Source organism: Panulirus ornatus, chromosome 66 (assembly GCF_036320965.1).
Source record: "Panulirus ornatus isolate Po-2019 chromosome 66, ASM3632096v1, whole genome shotgun sequence".
NCBI classification, from domain to species: domain Eukaryota; kingdom Metazoa; phylum Arthropoda; class Malacostraca; order Decapoda; family Palinuridae; genus Panulirus; species Panulirus ornatus.
The window spans coordinates 7596155-7614549 of NC_092289.1; the positions used below are offsets into that span (position 1 = coordinate 7596155).

Below are 18395 nucleotides of genomic sequence, written 5' to 3' on the forward strand. Positions count from 1 at the left end.
GGAGAAAGAATACTTCCCACGTATTCCCTGTGTGTCGTAGAAGGTGACTAAAAGGGGAGGGAGTGGGTGGCTGGAAATCCTCCCCTCTCTCTCTTTTTTTTTTTTTTCTAATTTTCCAAAAAAAGGAACAGAGAAGGGGGCCAGGTGAGGATATTCCCTCAAAGGCCCAGTCCTCTGTTCTTAATGCTACCTCGCTAATGCGGGAAATCGCGAATAGTGTGAAAGGAAAAGAAAGATGTGTGCGTGCGTGGGCATTTATGCATATACATGTGTATGTGGGTGGATTGGGCCATTCTTTCGTCTGTTTCCTTGCGCTACCTCGCTAATGTGAGAGACAGCAACAAAGTATAATAAATACTATAATATTATTCACATTAATATATCAAAAAGCCAAAGGTATATCACACAGCCCTGCCTCACACCTATATGTATACTGAACTTTCGCTCAACTTTCATGCACTCTTATGCATGTATTTGATCCTAAACAGGAAGCTTTCACATCAACCAACAGTTGTCCCCCTTCCCTACATATCCTACACATCCCATAAAGCAATCCATTTGACTCTGTCGTACACTTTCTCAAAGTGCATAAAAGTTGCATACAGGTTCTCATCTTTCAGTAAATATTTTTCCACAGTCATCTTCACCACAAAACTCTGACCCACACATCCCCTATCTTTCCTAAAACCCCTTCGCTCCTCACTTATTCTGCATTCAGTTACTTCCATCACTCTAACAATCAACATTCTTGCATACACTTTTTCTGGTACACTTAAAAGATCTATTTGCCTATAATTGCTACATAAATCTTTAGCATCTTTTCCTTTGAATAAAGGAACAATAACAGCTTTCACTCAATCCTCAAGTACAACCTCTTGTTTCAGTGCTAAATTACACATCAGATGTTACCACTGTATCACACTTTCTCCTTCATACTTCAGCATTGCAGCAATAATCCCATCTACTCCAGGTGCTTTTCCTACCCTCAGCCTCATTATTTCCCTTTTTATCTCCCTTTCTGCCATAGGCCCTTGCATTTGTATCGTCTTCCTTCCACCCTTGATACCCATGCATGTAACCACTGCTGCCTCACCTCCTCCCATGTTCATCTAAACTTCATGTGACTATTTCCATATTCCTCTCACTTTCTCCTTTTGATTCAGCAACTCCCTTTCCTGATGCCTCACATTAACGATTCCACTCTTACATCCCCCTCTTTCCTTTTCCACTTCCTTCCACTACAATTTCCTATTTTCCCTATACTCTTCACTGTACATTCTTCCAAAATTTTCGCCTAGTCTTTCTTTGCTTTCCTCTAGCATCTTCTTAACATTCTGCTTACACACCTTATATTCTTCCCTCCTCCTTTACTGAACTTCTGCAGGTACCTTTCAAGCAATCTAACATATACTACTTTCTTCTCTTCCACAATGTTTCTAATCTCTTGTGTCCACCATACATTTCCCTTTTTATTTCTACATCTCATAACCTTGCATCCAATTACTAAATCTATAATTAATACTCTTTCTCTAAACACTTCAAACACCACATTCACACATAACTGCATCCCTACAATCACAGCACTTTCATCTAAACTTTCTGTAATCTTCCTTTCATACTCCTCCCAGCATTTTTTCTGAGTCATCTTCTTGCATGCCAAAACTTTTACACCTCCATTTTTCCTTACACCATACCTCCATTTCTTCCTGATCCTTATCTCCACCAGAACTGTGAAATGGTGTTTCCAGCTCTAGCATCTAGCAAAGCCTTTCTCAATCTTTCATCCAGTGACACACAGTCAAACCTACTTGTATACTTGTGGATCAATCATCTTGTGCTCAAAACAGGTGTTTGCAAGGAACAAACACCCCCCCCTCCCCCACAACAGACATGCACAATATAACTTCCATTCTCATTTAATCTCGACATTCACCATTTATCAATTATCTCACCAATTTCATCACATCTAACTCTCGCACTCATATCAACCATTACAATCATGTTTCTCTCATTCTCAAAACCATTCATGCAGTTGCTCAAATTTCTCCTAAAATGCTTCATTTCATCCTTACCTCGCATGCTCTTCATATTCACAGGCGCATGATCTGAATCATTATATTACTGAATGATGTCAGATGAGGAAACCTTAGTGTATTCAGGAAAATATGATAAGAGTTGGTAGCTAATACATTTATGAAAAGCTAGAACCACAAAAAAAGTTACCTAACTTCCCTAGCAATCACATCTTATCTATCACAATTTTCATAATCTATTCAAAATATGTCATACTCATGAAAATACATCAACAAAGTGTTAGAAGTAAACAAACACATGACAGCAAGACCACCAACAAAAGACAAATCAAATAGTATATTTCTACCATACTGCAAGGTGAGGCTTCATTAGGCTCTCCAGAACAATCAAAGCCAAGAGGACTGCAGTGTAGTCAGTGAAATACAACTAATATCATGGGAGATTCACGAGACATGAAATTTGTTTACATTAGCAGTCTATTACCTTGCTCTAAGCATTTCTCATCTTGTTCTGCAACTTCCATCCCAGTGATATGATGTCATACTCCCTACAATGAAATGGTAGAAGATACATAACCAAACCTAACCTAACAAACTTCCCATATTCTGTTCAAGCTACAGTAAAATTGCAAATATGGACACGCACTTCAGTCAACTAAGTCTCTTAAAGTACTACAAGTGTATTTTCTCCTACAGTACTTAAAGTGTATTTTACTGACCCTAGTGTAACACAAATTTTAATGGATTTCACTGTTTTGGGATACAAGTTTTCATAAGTTATGCTGACATTTAACAAGTGTATTACCTACTTTAACATTAATCAATGTTATATTTTCCCTGATATACACAACCCTTATTGCCCTCTATAACACTGTTCATTTTCTGATATACATAACCCTTATTGCCTTCTATAACATTGTTCGATAAGATATAATGCAAAAAAATCATGTACTGCAGTTATTTTCTATATGACAACAAACTACATCAAACACTTAAAATATAGTAATCATTTCCCAATGATAGTTTTAATGTGGAGCAAAATAGGTAATTAACCCAATTACCATATCACCACATCTAATATTACAGAATATACTATAAAGTTCCAATCACGTTCCATAACTCCTATTGCATTCTCTACACACAACACTAGCACACAGAACAAAATCACTTAATGAGTGAGGCTAACATCAATATGGAGATAAAGTGTTAAGCTTACTCCTAACAACTACTCTCCACTGACAGCCACAAGGTGCAAGGGCAAAATGTAGTCATAACTAACATAACATTTACTGTCTAATAACAGCCATCAAATAAAAATGACAGGGCAACCAGTAGTGTGCTATCTAACATGCTAACACCTACTGTCAACCAATGTCCACTACATGACAGGGTGACTGTACCTATACTTTCTGTCTATTGACATGTACGAGGCAACAGGGTAAACAGCATCTGTCTAACCAATGTACCAACACTTTCCATCTACTGGCAACCACTAAGTGACAAGATGGCCAAAACTAGGATAACCAATCTACCAACACATTTTGTCTACCAACAGCCACCAGGTGACTGGGTAACTAGTACCATATTAACTAATGCACCAACATATACTGTCAACTTGACAGCCACTACATAACAAGGCAACCAGTACAATTACAACTAACATACCCAACCTTAGTGATTCTGATAACTATTAGATGACCTGTACCTGCAGTCTACTGCTAGCCACTAGCCTAGGAACACGGTGAATAGTAAAGTGATAACTAAAATACCAACACTTACTATACACTGACTAACTAACGCACTAACACTCAATATATAATGAAGGAACTAACGTATCAACACTTACTATACCCTGACAGTAACTAACGTATCAACACTTACTATACACTGACAGTAACTAACATACCAACACTTACTATACACTGACAGTAACTAACGTACCAACACTTGCTATACACTGACAGTAACTAACGTATCAACACTTACTATACACTAACAGTAACTAACGTACCAAGACTCACTATACACTGACTGTAACTAACGTAACAAGACTCACTATACACTGACAGTAACTAACGTAACAAGACTCACTATACACTGACAGTAACTAACGTAACAAGACTCACTATACACTAACAGTAACTAACGTACCAAGACTCACTATACACTGACTGTAACTAACGTAACAAGACTCACTATACACTGACAGTAACTAACGTAACAAGACTCACTATACACTGACAGTAACTAACGTAACAAGACTCACTATACACTGACAGTAACTAACGTAACAAGACTCACTATACACTGACAGTAACTAACGTAACAAGACTCACTATACACTGACAGTAACTAACGTAACAAGACTCACTATACATTGACAGTAACTAACGTACCAACACTTACTATACACTGACAGTAACTATGTATCAACACTTACTATACACTGACAGTAACTACCGTAACAAGACTCACTATACACTGACAGTAACTAACGTAACAAGACTTACTATACACTGACAGTAACTAACGTAACAAGACTTACTATACACTGACAGTAACTAACGTAACAAGACTTACTATACACTGACAGTAACTAACGTAACAAGACTCACTATACACTGACAGTAACTAACGTAACAAGACTCACTATACACTGACAGTAACTAACGTAACAAGACTCACTATACATTGACAGTAACTAACGTACCAACACTTACTATACACTGACAGTAACTATGTATCAACACTTACTATACACTGACAGTAACTACCGTAACAAGACTCACTATACACTGACAGTAACTAACGTAACAAGACTTACTATACACTGACAGTAACTAACGTAACAAGACTTACTATACATTGACAGTAACTAACGTAACAAGACTCACTATACACTGACAGTAACTAACGTAACAAGACTTACTATACACTGACAGTAAACGTAACAAGACTCACTATACATTGACAGTAACTAACGTAACAAGACTCACTATACATTGACAGTAACTAACGTAACAAGACTTACTATACATTGACACTAACGTAATAAGACTCACTATACATTGACAGTGACTAACGTAACAAGATTCACTATACACTGACAGTAACTAACGTAACAAGACTCACTATACACTGACAGTAATTAACGTACTAATACTTACTATACACTGACAGCCACAACAAAACAAAACGAATCCTTGAATCATTACCGCGACCGTGTTAACACCTTGGCCATGACGACCATAGTCATGAACCATTGGTACCAGCGAATATAGTCGCTGGCGTATATCCCAGTCCAATGTAGAGCAAAATCCTTATGATGTATGCATATACTTTCTGGTCAGATCAAATTATAATTACGAATTACATTTTTCATATATCATCTTTGATTTTGTGGTGAATTATTTCGTATAACTATTTTTCTAGATAACAAGTAAGATTAATTGCAAAAATGGAGTTTCTTCGTATTTTATTACGAATGTATGGGGTACGATCAATTCTGTTAACATACTGTCTGTAGAACATGTCTGTAGCCGACGCCGGTGGCACCGTATTTGATTTTAAGTGGCACACCGTCGACCATTTGCTCTACTTTTCGTGGAAATAGGACTCGCCCGGTGAATACCTAAACTTGATTGGCTTACTGGATTATGAATATGATCACTTGATTGGTTGACTGATATGCCAGCTCTTACTACCTTAACGTTCCCTATATTTTGCGTCTCTTCTTTTGCTTAAGGACGTGAATATCATTTTTTTTAGTTTGCCTGTCATATTCAGCATAAAACAACACATGAAAGAGGTATATCTAGAATTCGGAGGAGGCCACCACTAGCTGATTCTGGATATCTTTTCATCTAATCGAAATGCGCCTGCGCTTTAAGTCCGGTAAAAATTCTGACCGGATTTAATGTGGGTCTCCAGAGTAACTGTCTGATTGTTGGTGGTAACGGAATATATTCAAGAGCAGTAGTGTCCCAAAAAAAGCACAAGTAATTATACTTTATGCTACCCTTGGTGAAATACATTGCGCATCTTAACGAATAAACTCTATCAGTCAATCATCCATGCATATGTATATAGAAATACATATAGAGTTGTTTTTGATATTGATGAACTTAATCAAGTTACCGCCTTCTTATTCCACTATACTGCACAGGTCCAAAGTGAGATAGGAAATATGTTTAAGAAAAAGAATGAATGCTTGAGCCAGGAGCGGAACCAGAGGTGAACAAGTAGAGTGGGATCATTAACATAAATGCGAGTGGGGTTGAGGATGAATGAATATCATTTACGGAAAGAGGAAAAAGAGGTGATCTTAAGAGATCTCTCTGAGAGACTCCACTGAAGGGAGAAGCCACACCATCAGTGGCTTCCGCAACAGAACGACAAAAAGGAAGCCAAGTATTAAAAGGATTTAACACGTTTGAAAGTAAAGACATGCCACACCCTGTCAAAACTTTTAGAGATGATATGGACCACCAGAATCGTTGGGTGGATGATCAAAGATGAGTTACACAGGGAAAGAAGGCCATCAGGAGATCCTGCACCACGAAGGCCGTGTTGGTGGTGTGAGCGGAGTGAGATCCAAAGTGTTTATGAAAGCGAGATAAAAGAGCTTCAGGGGCTAGAGTGAAAAGAGGTGAGATGGCTGAGGCAATGATTAGGTAGGCTTCCTCTCGTAGGGCTGCACTGCACATAGACATGCTACAAAGAATAAAAGGAAAGTTTGAGTTTAAAGGTGAGGACCAAATGGGCAAGCTAGAATTAGTACTATCCCAGAGGCACACTGCCTTAGGATGTAAGGGGGTATGTCATCTGGACCCATTCATTGATAGACAAGTACTTGAAAGATCCCACGCGTGGAAGATATGAGAGAGGCCATAGGCTCTGTGGGAGGTGGTAGGGAGAGAGGTCTAGATAAAAATAATCTAAAGTAGAATTTGAGGAAAGTATAATGTTTACAAGAGTGACTTTATTAGTCAGAGAGTTAACAACAATAGATTGGTCAATTCAGAAAAGAGGAAAGCAGATATATTCTTGAGGCATCTGATTCAAGACCATAAAAAGTTATCCATTGAAGAAGTCATCACTCATTCTGTTTATGAAGACGTGTTTAACTTTATGAAAAGTAACTGTGTAATGATTCTAAGCAGTATAGAAATAAAGGTGGAATGAGATCTAAGAGAGAAGAAGAGTTTCGTGGCCGTGTTTGGTCTGCCTCTGATGGAACTAGTATCAAAACAGGAGCCATCAGAGCATGATTTGGGCTGGATCTCAAATTCAGAATGAATGTAGGATTCAATCCCAGCCAAGATGACCTCCGTTATACAGTCAGCACAGTGGAGGTAACTCGGCCAGCAAAGCAGTACTGGTTCCAAGGGAAGTCGGTAGAAAAGTGGCATAAGAAAGACCACTAAATCCTCCAAAGTGCTAAAGATGCATTTCGAGTAGAAGAAAGGAAGAGGGCGTTCGCAAGCGGAAGTGGCAGAGATAAAACTCATAAAAAGACCCCAAGGAAACATTACTGGTGCATCTGCATACGAAGGTTTACGAATCAAAACGAAGAGAGGGAGGTCTTAATGCGAGTCAGAGGAGCGGCGGTGGTAATCAGTAAATCATGTCGGGTGTTTGATCAGTTGATCCAGGTTGTTAAAGTGGGAAGAAATAGCCTCGGCCACACCAGAATCACACCAGTAAAGCCAAACCAACCTTAGTAGCGTGTGTTGAAAATTCCTGAATAGATAGTTTCATGGCTGGGATGTGAAGAGGACAATACTTCTGGGTAGGTGGTCAAACAGCTGAAGCGTTGTGTATATCTGGAGGAATAGGGAAGTGGGGGTGGGGGGTGAAAGTTATGGAGGGTAAAAATGATTTTGTGCCTGTTATTGTAGTTCGAGATCTTATGGTGAAGAAAGAAGCAGCCGTGGTCAGGTGAGTTTGAGAGAGAGAGAGAGAGAGAGAGAGAGAGAGAGAGAGAGAGAGAGAGAGAGAGAGAGAGAGAGAGAGAGAGAGAGAGAGAGAGAGAGAGAGAGAGAGAGAGAGAGAGAGGAGATTAGGTGAGGAAGTAGAAGGACAATCTTCAACAGAGGGGAGGTTAGATCTGAGACCACAAATGCTGCAGAAATGGAGAGAGAGAGAGAGAGAGAGAGAGAGAGAGAGAGAGAGAGAGAGAGAGAGAGAGAGAGAGAGAGAGAGAGAGAGAGAGAGAGAGAGAGGTATACAAGCAGTGTCAGCAGAGGACAGCTGGGTTCTCCCTAGCTGAGGCCTAGGTACAATGCGGCCTCCTTGACCAGCGGTGCTGTCATGACTCAGTGCAGGAGCGAGCCACAGCGTCTGACTGTGCTCGGGTGTTTTATATGACTCACGCCAGGTAATTTGTGGTTGAGAATAGAGTCGTATGAGTCACGTGATGTCAAAATTCACATAGTATACACGGGGATAGTGTGTGGGGACTGAGTGCCAGCAATCCATGTTTACGTGCAACATATAGGAGAAACAATTTGAGCCAGAGGGAGTATAACAAGCAGCGTCTATCCTTCTGTAACTACCTGTTCGTACATTACAGGGAGGGAGTTTTACACTCCCGCGCGCCCATCTCTTACACACTTTTTGCTAATACATAACTTTGTAAATCTATGTATAGTGTCTGCATTAAGCATGTCCTTGGTTATTCTTATACTATAAAGGTATTTCTTTACATCTTTTTCACCAGTTTCTTAATTTCATGTTATGTTCTCTGGTTACTTAATCCCTACATCTCTCGAAGAATTATTAACTGTTCATGTAGTCGACAGTTGAAAACTAAAAAGTTGTGATCAGGTCACCCTTAACTCTCCTCTCTTCCAAAGTGAGCATATATAAAGTTCCTAGCTTTTCCTTGTACCTTACCTCTCTTGATTCTGATACCATCTTTAGTGCGCTCCTCTGGATCCTCTCCGTTAGTTCTTTGTGCTTCTTTACGTACCGTCTCCTCTGTAGAGACTCAGTCACTTGCTTGCTAATGATCTTTTCCACGTCCCTACACACCACACACTACAGCGAGACCACTTGTTCCCGATCTTTTTTCTTATGAACGTGGCATGAGGTTTGCCCTCATCCATTCTATCTGGCACTATCCCTCTCTAGGAACATCTTGAACAGTATTTCATAAGGTTTCGTCTGGCGTGTCAGCAGAACAGTATTTCATGAGGTTCATCTGGCGTGTCAACACACACATATTTAGCACGTATGGTGGACTTTCATCAGGACCCCGGGCCTTGTATGGTTCCTACATAATTCTGTTAATATATTTTCTCGCAGGGGAATTGATCATTGTTACATTACTTCAGGTTAAAAGTCAGTTTGGCAGGTCGGTTATTTCACGAAAAGCTATCACAGTGCATTTTCTCTGATCAGTATTGCCATCTTGAGAAATATTCTCGGAAACATTCATTCAAGAACCGACATGTATATGACTGGTATTTGTATGCACTATGTATATTAAATGGATGAAGAATAGATTGTGTATCTTTCCTCGAAATGAATAGTCTTGGCTAGGATATATATATATATATATATATATATATATATATATATATATATATATATATATATATATATATATATATATATATATATATATATATTTATTTATTTTGCCGCTGTCTCCCGCGTTTGCGAGGTAGCGCAAGGAAACAGACGAAAGAAATGGCCCAACCCACCCCCATACACATGTATATACATACATACTGTACCTAATAACCTTGCTCTTATTCACATTTACTCTTAACTTTCTTCTTTCACACACTTTACCAAACTCAGTCACCAGCTTCTGCAGTTTCTCACATGAATCAGCCACCAGCGCTGTATCATCAGCGAACAACAACTGACTCACTTCCCAAGCTCTCTCATCCCCAACAGACTTCATACTTGCCCCTCTTTCCAAAACTCTATATAAATATATATATATATATATATATATATATATATATATATATATATATATATATTTTTTTTTTTCCGCTGTCTCCCGCGTTTGCGAGGTAGCGCAAGGAAAAAGACGAAAGAAATGGCCCAACCCACCCCCATACACATGTATATACATACGTCCACACACGCAAATATACATACCTACACAGCTTTCCATGGTTTACCCCAGACGCTTCACATGCCCTGATTCAACCCACTGACAGCACGTCAACCCCGGTATACCACATCGATCCAATTCACTCTATTCCTTGCCCTCCTTTCACCCTCCTGCATGTTCAGGCCCCGATCACACAAAATCTTTTTCACTCCATCTTTCCACCTCCAATTTGGTCTCCCACTTCTCCTCGTTCCCTCCACCTCCGACACATACATCCTCTTGGTCAATCTTTCCTCACTCATTCTCTCCATGTGCCCAAACCATTTCAAAACACCCTCTTCTGCTCTCTCAACCACGATCTTTTTATTTCCACACATCTCTCTTACCCTTACGTTACTTACTCGATCAAACCACCTCACACCACACATTGTCCTCAAACATCTCATTTCCAGCACATCCATCCTCCTGCGCACAACTCTATCCATAGCCCACGCCTCACAACCATACAACATTGTTGGAACCACTATTCCTTCAAACATACCCATTTTTGCTTTCCGAGATAATGTTCTCGACTTCCACACATTCTTCAAGGCTCCCAGAATTTTCGCCCCCTCCCCCACCCTATGATCCACTTCCGCTTCCATGGTTCCATCCGCTGCCAGATCCACTCCCAGATATCTAAAACACTTTACTTCCTCCAGTTTTTCTCCATTCAAACTTACCTCCCAATTGACTTGACCCTCAACCCTACTGTACCTAATAACCTTGCTCTTATTCACATTTACTCTTAACTTTCTTCTTTCACACACTTTACCAAACTCAGTCACCAGCTTCTGCAGTTTCTCACATGAATCAGCCACCAGCGTTGTATCATCAGCGAACAACGACTGACTCACTTCCCAAGCTCTCTCATCCCCAACAGACTTCACACTTGCCCCTCTTTCCAAAACTCTTGCATTTACCTACCTAACAACCCCATCTATAAACAAATTAAACAACCATGGAGGCATCACACACCCCTGCCGCAAACCTACATTCACTGAGAACCAATCACTTTCCTCTCTTCCTATATATATATATATCTATATATATATATATATATATATATATATATATATATATATATATATATATATATATATATATATATATATTTAGATATCTGGGAGTGGATCTGGCAGCGGATGGAACCATGGAAGCGGAGGTGGATCATAGGGTGGGGGAGGGGGCGAAAATCCTGGGGGCCTTGAAGAATGTGTGGAAGTCGAGAACATTATCTCGGAAAGCAAAAATGGGTATGTTTGAAGGAATAGTGGTTCCAACAATGTTGTATGGTTGCGAGGCGTGGGCTATGGATAGAGTTGTGCGCAGGAGGATGGATGTGCTGGAAATGAGATGTTTGAGGACAATGTGTGGTGTGAGGTGGTTTGATCGAGTGAGCAACGTAAGGGTAAGAGAGATGTGTGGAAATAAAAAGAGCGTGGTTGAGAGAGCAGAAGAGGGTGTTTTGAAGTGGTTTGGGCATATGGAGAGGATGAGTGAGGAAAGATTGACCAAGAGGATATATGTGTCGGAGGTGGAGGGAACAAGGAGAAGAGGGAGACCAAATTGGAGGTGGAAAGATGGAGTGAAAAAGATTTTGTGTGATCGGGGCCTGAACATACAGGAGGGTGAAAGGAGGGCAAGGAATAGAGTGAATTGGAGCGATGTGGTATACCGGGGTTGACGTGCTGTCAGTGGATTGAATCAAGGCATGTGAAGCGTCTGGGGTAAACCATGGAAAGCTGTGTAGGTATGTATATTTGCGTGTGTGGACGTGTGTATGTACATGTGTATGGGGGGGGGTTGGGCCATTTCTTTCGTCTGTTTCCTTGCGCTACCTCGCAAACGCGGGAGACAGCGACAAAGTATAAAAAAAAAAAAAAAAAAAAAAAAAAAAAAAAATATATATATATATATATATATATATATATATATATATATATATATATATATATATATATATATATATATTCATTTATTTATCATTATTATACTTCGTCGCTGTCTCCCGCGTTTAGCGAGGTAGCGCAAGGAAACACGAAAGAATAGCCCAACCCACCCACATACGCAAGTGTACGCATACACGCCCACACACGCACATATACATACCTATACATTTCAACGCATACATACATATACATACACAGACATATACATATATACACATGTACATATTCATACTTGCTGCCTTCATCCATTCTCGTCGCCACCCCGCTACACATGAAATAGTACCCCCCCCCCTACCCCGCGCGCGCGCGAGGTAGCGCCAACAAAAAACAAAGGCCACATTCGTTCACACCCAGTCTCTAGCTGTCATGTATAATGCACCGAAACCACATCTCCCTTTCCACATCCAGGCTCCACAGAACTTTCCATGGTTTACCACAGACGCTTCACATGCCCTTATTCAATCCATTGACAGCTCGTCTACCCTGGTATACCACATCATTCCAATTCACTCTATTACTTGCACGCCTTTCACCCTCCTGCATGTTCAGGCCCCGATCGCTCAAAACCTTTTTCACTCCAACCGTCCACCTCCAGTATGGTGTCCCACTTCTCGTTCCCTCCACTTCTGAAACATATATCCTAGTTGTCATCTTTTCTCACTCATTCTCTCCAGGTGACCAAACCATTTCAAAACACCCTCTTCTGCTCTCTCAACCACACTCTTTTTATTACTACATATCTACTCTTACCCTTTCATTACCTACTCGATCAAACCATCTCACACCACATATTGTCCTCAAATATCTCATTTCCAACACATTTAGCATATAACGTTGTTGGTACCACTATTCCTTCAAACATACCCATTTTTGCTCTCTAAGATAGCGTTCTCGCCTTCCACACATTCTTCAGCACTCCCAGAACTTTCGCCCCCTCCCCCACCCTGTGACTCACTTCCGCTTCCATGGTTCCATCCGCTGCTAAATCCACTCCCAGATATCTAAAACACTTCACTTCCTCCATTTTTTCTCCATTCAAACTTGCCTCCCAATTGACTTGACCCTCACCCCTACTGAAACTAATAACCTTTCCCTTATTCACATTTACTCTCAGGTTTCTTTTTTCACACACTTTACCAAACTTAATCTCCAGCTTCTGCAGTTTCACAACCGAATCAGCCACCAGCGCTATTTCATCAGCGAACAACAATTGACTCACTTACCAAGCCCTCTCATCCACAACAGACTGCATACTTGCCCCTCTCTGCAAAACTCTTGCATTCACCTCCCTAACAACCCCATCCATAAACAAATTAAACAAGCATGGAGAAATCACGCACCCCTGCCGCAAACCGACATTCACTGGGAACCTATCACTTTCCTCTCTTCCTACTCATACACATGCCTTACATCTTCGATTAGAATTTTTTACTGCTTCTAGCAACTAACCTACCACACTACATACTCTTGATACCTTCCACAGAGCATCTCTATCAACTCTCATATGCCTTCTCCAGATCCATAAATGTCACATACAAATCCATTTGTTTTTCTAAGTATTTCTCACATACATTCTTCAAAGCAAACACCTGATCCACACGTCCCCTACCACTTCTGAAACCACACTGCTCTTCCCCAATCTGATGCTCTGTACATGCCTTCACCCTCTCAATCAATACCCTCCCATATAATTTCCCAGGAATACTCAACAAACTTATACCTCTGTAATTTGAACACTCACTCTTAACCCCTTTGCCTTTGTACGCTGGCACTATGCATGCATTCCGCTAATCCTCAGGCACTTTACCATGAACCGTACATACACTGAATATCCCCACCAACCAGTCAACAACACACTCACCCCCTTTTTTTTAATAAATTCCAATGCAATACCATCCAAACCCGCCGCTTGCCAGCTTTCATCTTCCGCAAACTTTCACTACCTCTTCTCTGCTTACCAAACCATTCACTCTGACTCTCTCACTTCGCACACCACCTCCACCAAAACACCCTATATCTCCTACTCTATCATCAAAAACATTCAAAATACTCACTCCATCTCCTTCTCACTTCACCACTACTTATTACTTCCCCATTAGCCCTCTTTACCGATGTTTCCATTTGTTCTCTTGTCTTACACACTTTATTTACCTCCTTCCAGAACATCTTTTAATCCTCCCTAAAATGTAATGATATTTTCTCACCCCAAGTCTTATTTGCCCTCTTGCACCCTTCTCGACCTCCTGTCTCTTTCTTTTATACATATCCCAGTCATTTACACCATTTCCCTGCTAAAATCGTCCAAATGCCCCTCTTCTCTTTTACTAACAATCTTACTTTTTCATCCCACCACTCACTACCCTTTCCAATCTGCCCACCTCCCACCTTTCTCATGCCACAAGCACCTTTTGCGCAAGCCATCATTGCTTTCCTAAATACATCCCATTCCTCCTCCACCATTCCCCTTACGTCATTTGCTCTCGACTTTTTCCATTTTGCACTCAATTTCTCCTGGTACTTCCTCGCACAAGTCTCCTTTCCAAGCTCACTTACTCTCAAACTCTCTTCACCCCGACATTCTCTCTTCTTTTCTGAAAACCCATACAAATCTTCACCTTCGCCTCCACAAGATAATGATCAGACATCCCTCCAGTTGCACCTCTCAGCACATTAACATCCAAAAGTCTCTTTCACGAGCCTATCATTTAACACGTAATCCAATAACGCTCTCTGGCCATCTCTCCTACTTACATACGCATACTTATGCATATCTTTTTAAACCAGTACTCCCAATCACCAGTCCTTTTTCAGCACACAAATCTACAAGCTCTTCACCATTTCCATTTACAACACTGAACACCCCATTTGCACCAATTATACCCTCAACTGCCACATTACTCACCTTTCCATTCAAATCATCCAACACCATAACCCGGTCTCGTGCATTAAAGCTGCTAACACACTCACTCAGCTGCTCCCGAAACACTTGTCTCTCATGATCTTTCTTCTCATGCCCAGGTGCATATGCACCAATAATCACCCATCTCTCTCCATCAACTTTCAGTTTTGCCCATATCAATATAAGGTTTACTTTCTTATACTCTATTACATACTCCCACAGCTCCTGCTTCAGGAGTAGTGCTACTCTTTCCTTTGCTCTTGTCCTCTCACTAACCCCTGACTTTACTCCCAAGACATTCCCAAACCACTCTTCCCCTTTACCGTTGAACTTCGTTCCACTCAACGAGCCAAAACATCCAGGTTCCTTTCCTCAAACATATTACCTATCTCTCCATTTTTCTCATCTTGGTTACATCCACCCACATTTAGACACCCCAATCTGAGCCTTCGAGGAGGATGAGCACTCCCCGCATGACTCCTTCTTCTGTTTCCCCTTTTAGAAAGTTAAAATACTAGGAGGGGAGGGTTTCTAGCCCCCCACTCCCGTCCCCTTTAGTCGCCTAGGGATAGTGGTTAAAAAATACCTCCCACGTATTCCTTGCGTGTCGTAGAAGGCGACTAAAAGGGGAGGGAACGTAGGGCTGGAAATCCTCTCCTCTTATTTTGAATTTTCCAAAAGAAGGAACAGAGAAGGGAACCAAGTGAGGATACTTCCTCTATGGCTCAGTCCTGTGGTCTTAACGCTACCTCGTGCCGTCTCAGCTAACACAGAACACCTACACACATGCCTAGTACACAACTCGGACCTGTCATGATATCATACCATGGAACATAGACCCTCAGTATGCCCCTGTCAAAAAGGAACCGATCTATCAATATGTAGCCCAGTTTATGACTCACATACTTATATTCCTAATTGTGTTCATATCATGGAAGTATTCAAGGGATGTTTGAAGTGTTCTAAAGTCAAATCTTTGAATGACCAGCAGTTCTACAGTTCTATTATTAGTCTCTGTCAATCGTGTCATCCGCTTTTTCATAACTCGTGAATTATGAATCACTAGCCTCAGTACCACTGCAGCAGTTGTAAGGGAAGGAGGAGGCGCAACTTTAATAGAGGACAGGGTATCAGGTCTCCACGCATCACATAGCTAGAACGAAAGGTAGTTATTTGACTCTTTTTTTAAACGAAAGGTAGTTATTTGACTTTTTTTTAACGGAAGGTAGTTATTTGACTTTTTTTTTTAAGACGAGACACTAAAACAATATCATGATTCCTAATGCTTCTCAAAAGTAGCATCTCTATGTTTGTCCCATACTGGCATTAGATAGAACATGTATTCTGGCTCAGCATGTGACAATGAGACCAAACTAGTATTATGACTGAGGGTTTGTATTTTATATCTATTATATACAAAAAGTTATATTTCCAATCGTATAAAATATTCCTCCTTGATTTTCCCGTATATTCTCTGACGATGGATATTTCCACCGGTTAAACCTCTGAGCAATACTGTGAGGAAAGAGAATTTACTGAAGAAGAATTAAAGTGGATGTCTCTTTCCGTTGATGCATGTAGTCAGATTTGCCAATTTATTCAAAGCTAATTTCTGTCGGAGTTATATCATTTGTTTGAAGAACAAAAATACATGAATGGTCGCAGTGGCATATTTTTTTTTCCTACGAGAGAGAGAGAGAGAGAGAGAGAGAGAGAGAGAGAGAGAGAGAGAGAGAGAGAGAGAGAGAGAGAGAGAGAGAGAGAGAGAATGCCCTTCCCCAGAACTATGACTGCCAAATGTCGACGGTGTGCGTCGTGATTTTAGTTTCGTCTGATGACTTTTTCCTACGCGTCACATCGTTGTATATCTGCAGATCCCATTCAAGCAAGTGGCATAAATGATTACATTAACTATTGATTGTTTAATATGCAATGTCCTTCCTGATAGATGTAATATCAATGTTTTGTAACTTAGTTAAGAATACATGGACGTGTGTGTGTGTGTGTGTGTCTACCATTTTCTTCACTGCAGTATCATGTTGTGCTGGCAGATATCTTTCTTCTTATTACTGTTCATAATTACAATTTCCCGTGAACACTCTGTCGAAAAATCCGAAAGCCAAGAGAAATGCAAGTAGTTTCGTCATTCTCATCAGCAAAACTACTGCCAACAATTCTGATTTCTGACGCAGTTGATCCGAAGAAAATTCGTGAGGCCTTTCAAGAAGGATTGCATGAAGGAATATGGGATCATGATGCATGGCATAGTTGATGATGGATCGGGAACTGACCAGATGGATGTAATCACATTCATTATCAGTTGTGCAAAGGTTCCAGTTATTAGCTAAGGCCCCGAAATATCGTCCAGTCAAAGGAGTTCTTCAAAAAAATTCAAAAATATGGTGCGAGTGATGAAAATCTCATTAATATATCCCTAAATGGAGTTTGAGTGATTCAATTTGATGATGGAGGTGTTGTACAATTGTTCTGAGGATTTACTTGTTGCATGAGACTTGTACTTGCTTGAGTGACTGCTCATGAAGGATTGGTTGTGAGGAAGAATTAGATTAGTGCACACTGCAAAACACAAGCTTGCACCGATGGACAAAACATGATACTGGTCATCATTCAAGGCTGTCATGCGAATCTTCCAGGATCTCGAGAACTACTATATCATAATGAGCGAGAAATAAGCATCAAGTGCCAGCGACAACGATATGAATTTCGTAGTGCTGGGTCTATTGTTGATCTCTTTTATGTGACACCCTGTCCCTCCTACCCCCTAGGAGGAGTTTTGGAGACACTTTTGTCGTAGCCCTCGACGTCTCCGAAGCGTTGGACAGGGTGTAGCATAAGTCTTTTCTTCCTGAACTCCATTGCTTTGATTTCACCGCTACTTCCTCTCACTCATGGCGGCCATACCATTGCAGTTGTCGATGGACGACGAATTCCTGTTTTATCCTATCATCAATGATGTTCCTCAAGGTTCTGTCCTATCGCCCACCCTCTTTCGTCTCTCAATATATGATCTGTCTTCTACTTTCAACCCTATCTTTTCTTATGCTGTTGATTCCACAATACATTCTTTTTATTTTCCATGTTGAAGGCTCCAGTCACAGTCAGAATTTGATATCAAGGTCGGGACTAAAGTGAAATATAGAGGTTTAAGAAAGGGAAGGAAAAAAAGACAAGAAAGTAATGAATTTTGGAGGAAGTTAAAAAGATAACTGACGTTCAAAATATGCCAACCTTAACTCACTTTTTCCCTCTCTCTTTTAATACTTGTTCTCTTTTCCGTACTGATCATATTTTCTCTTAATCAGAACATGTGCATCATCTCGGAGTAGGAAAGCAAAAGCATGAATTTGATAGTGCGAAAACAATTTCCCCGAGAATCT

General features: G+C 40.5%; 1 protein-coding gene across 3 annotated transcripts in view; it reads right to left on the bottom strand.

Annotated features, from left to right (window-relative positions):
* ida (anaphase promoting complex subunit 5 ida) overlaps nt 1–5357 on the bottom strand; it is a 113616-nt gene extending 108259 nt beyond the window's left edge. The window contains exon 1 of one of the 3 annotated variants that reach the window (XM_071658198.1): nt 5249–5357. The gene's annotated coding sequence lies outside the window, so the exon portion shown is untranslated. Of the gene's footprint in view, nt 1–3812; nt 3824–5200 lie in introns of those variants that run through there. The other 2 variants (XM_071658197.1, XM_071658199.1) reach the window with 2 other exon arrangements.
* Between the last annotated feature and the right edge of the window lie 13038 nt (nt 5358–18395).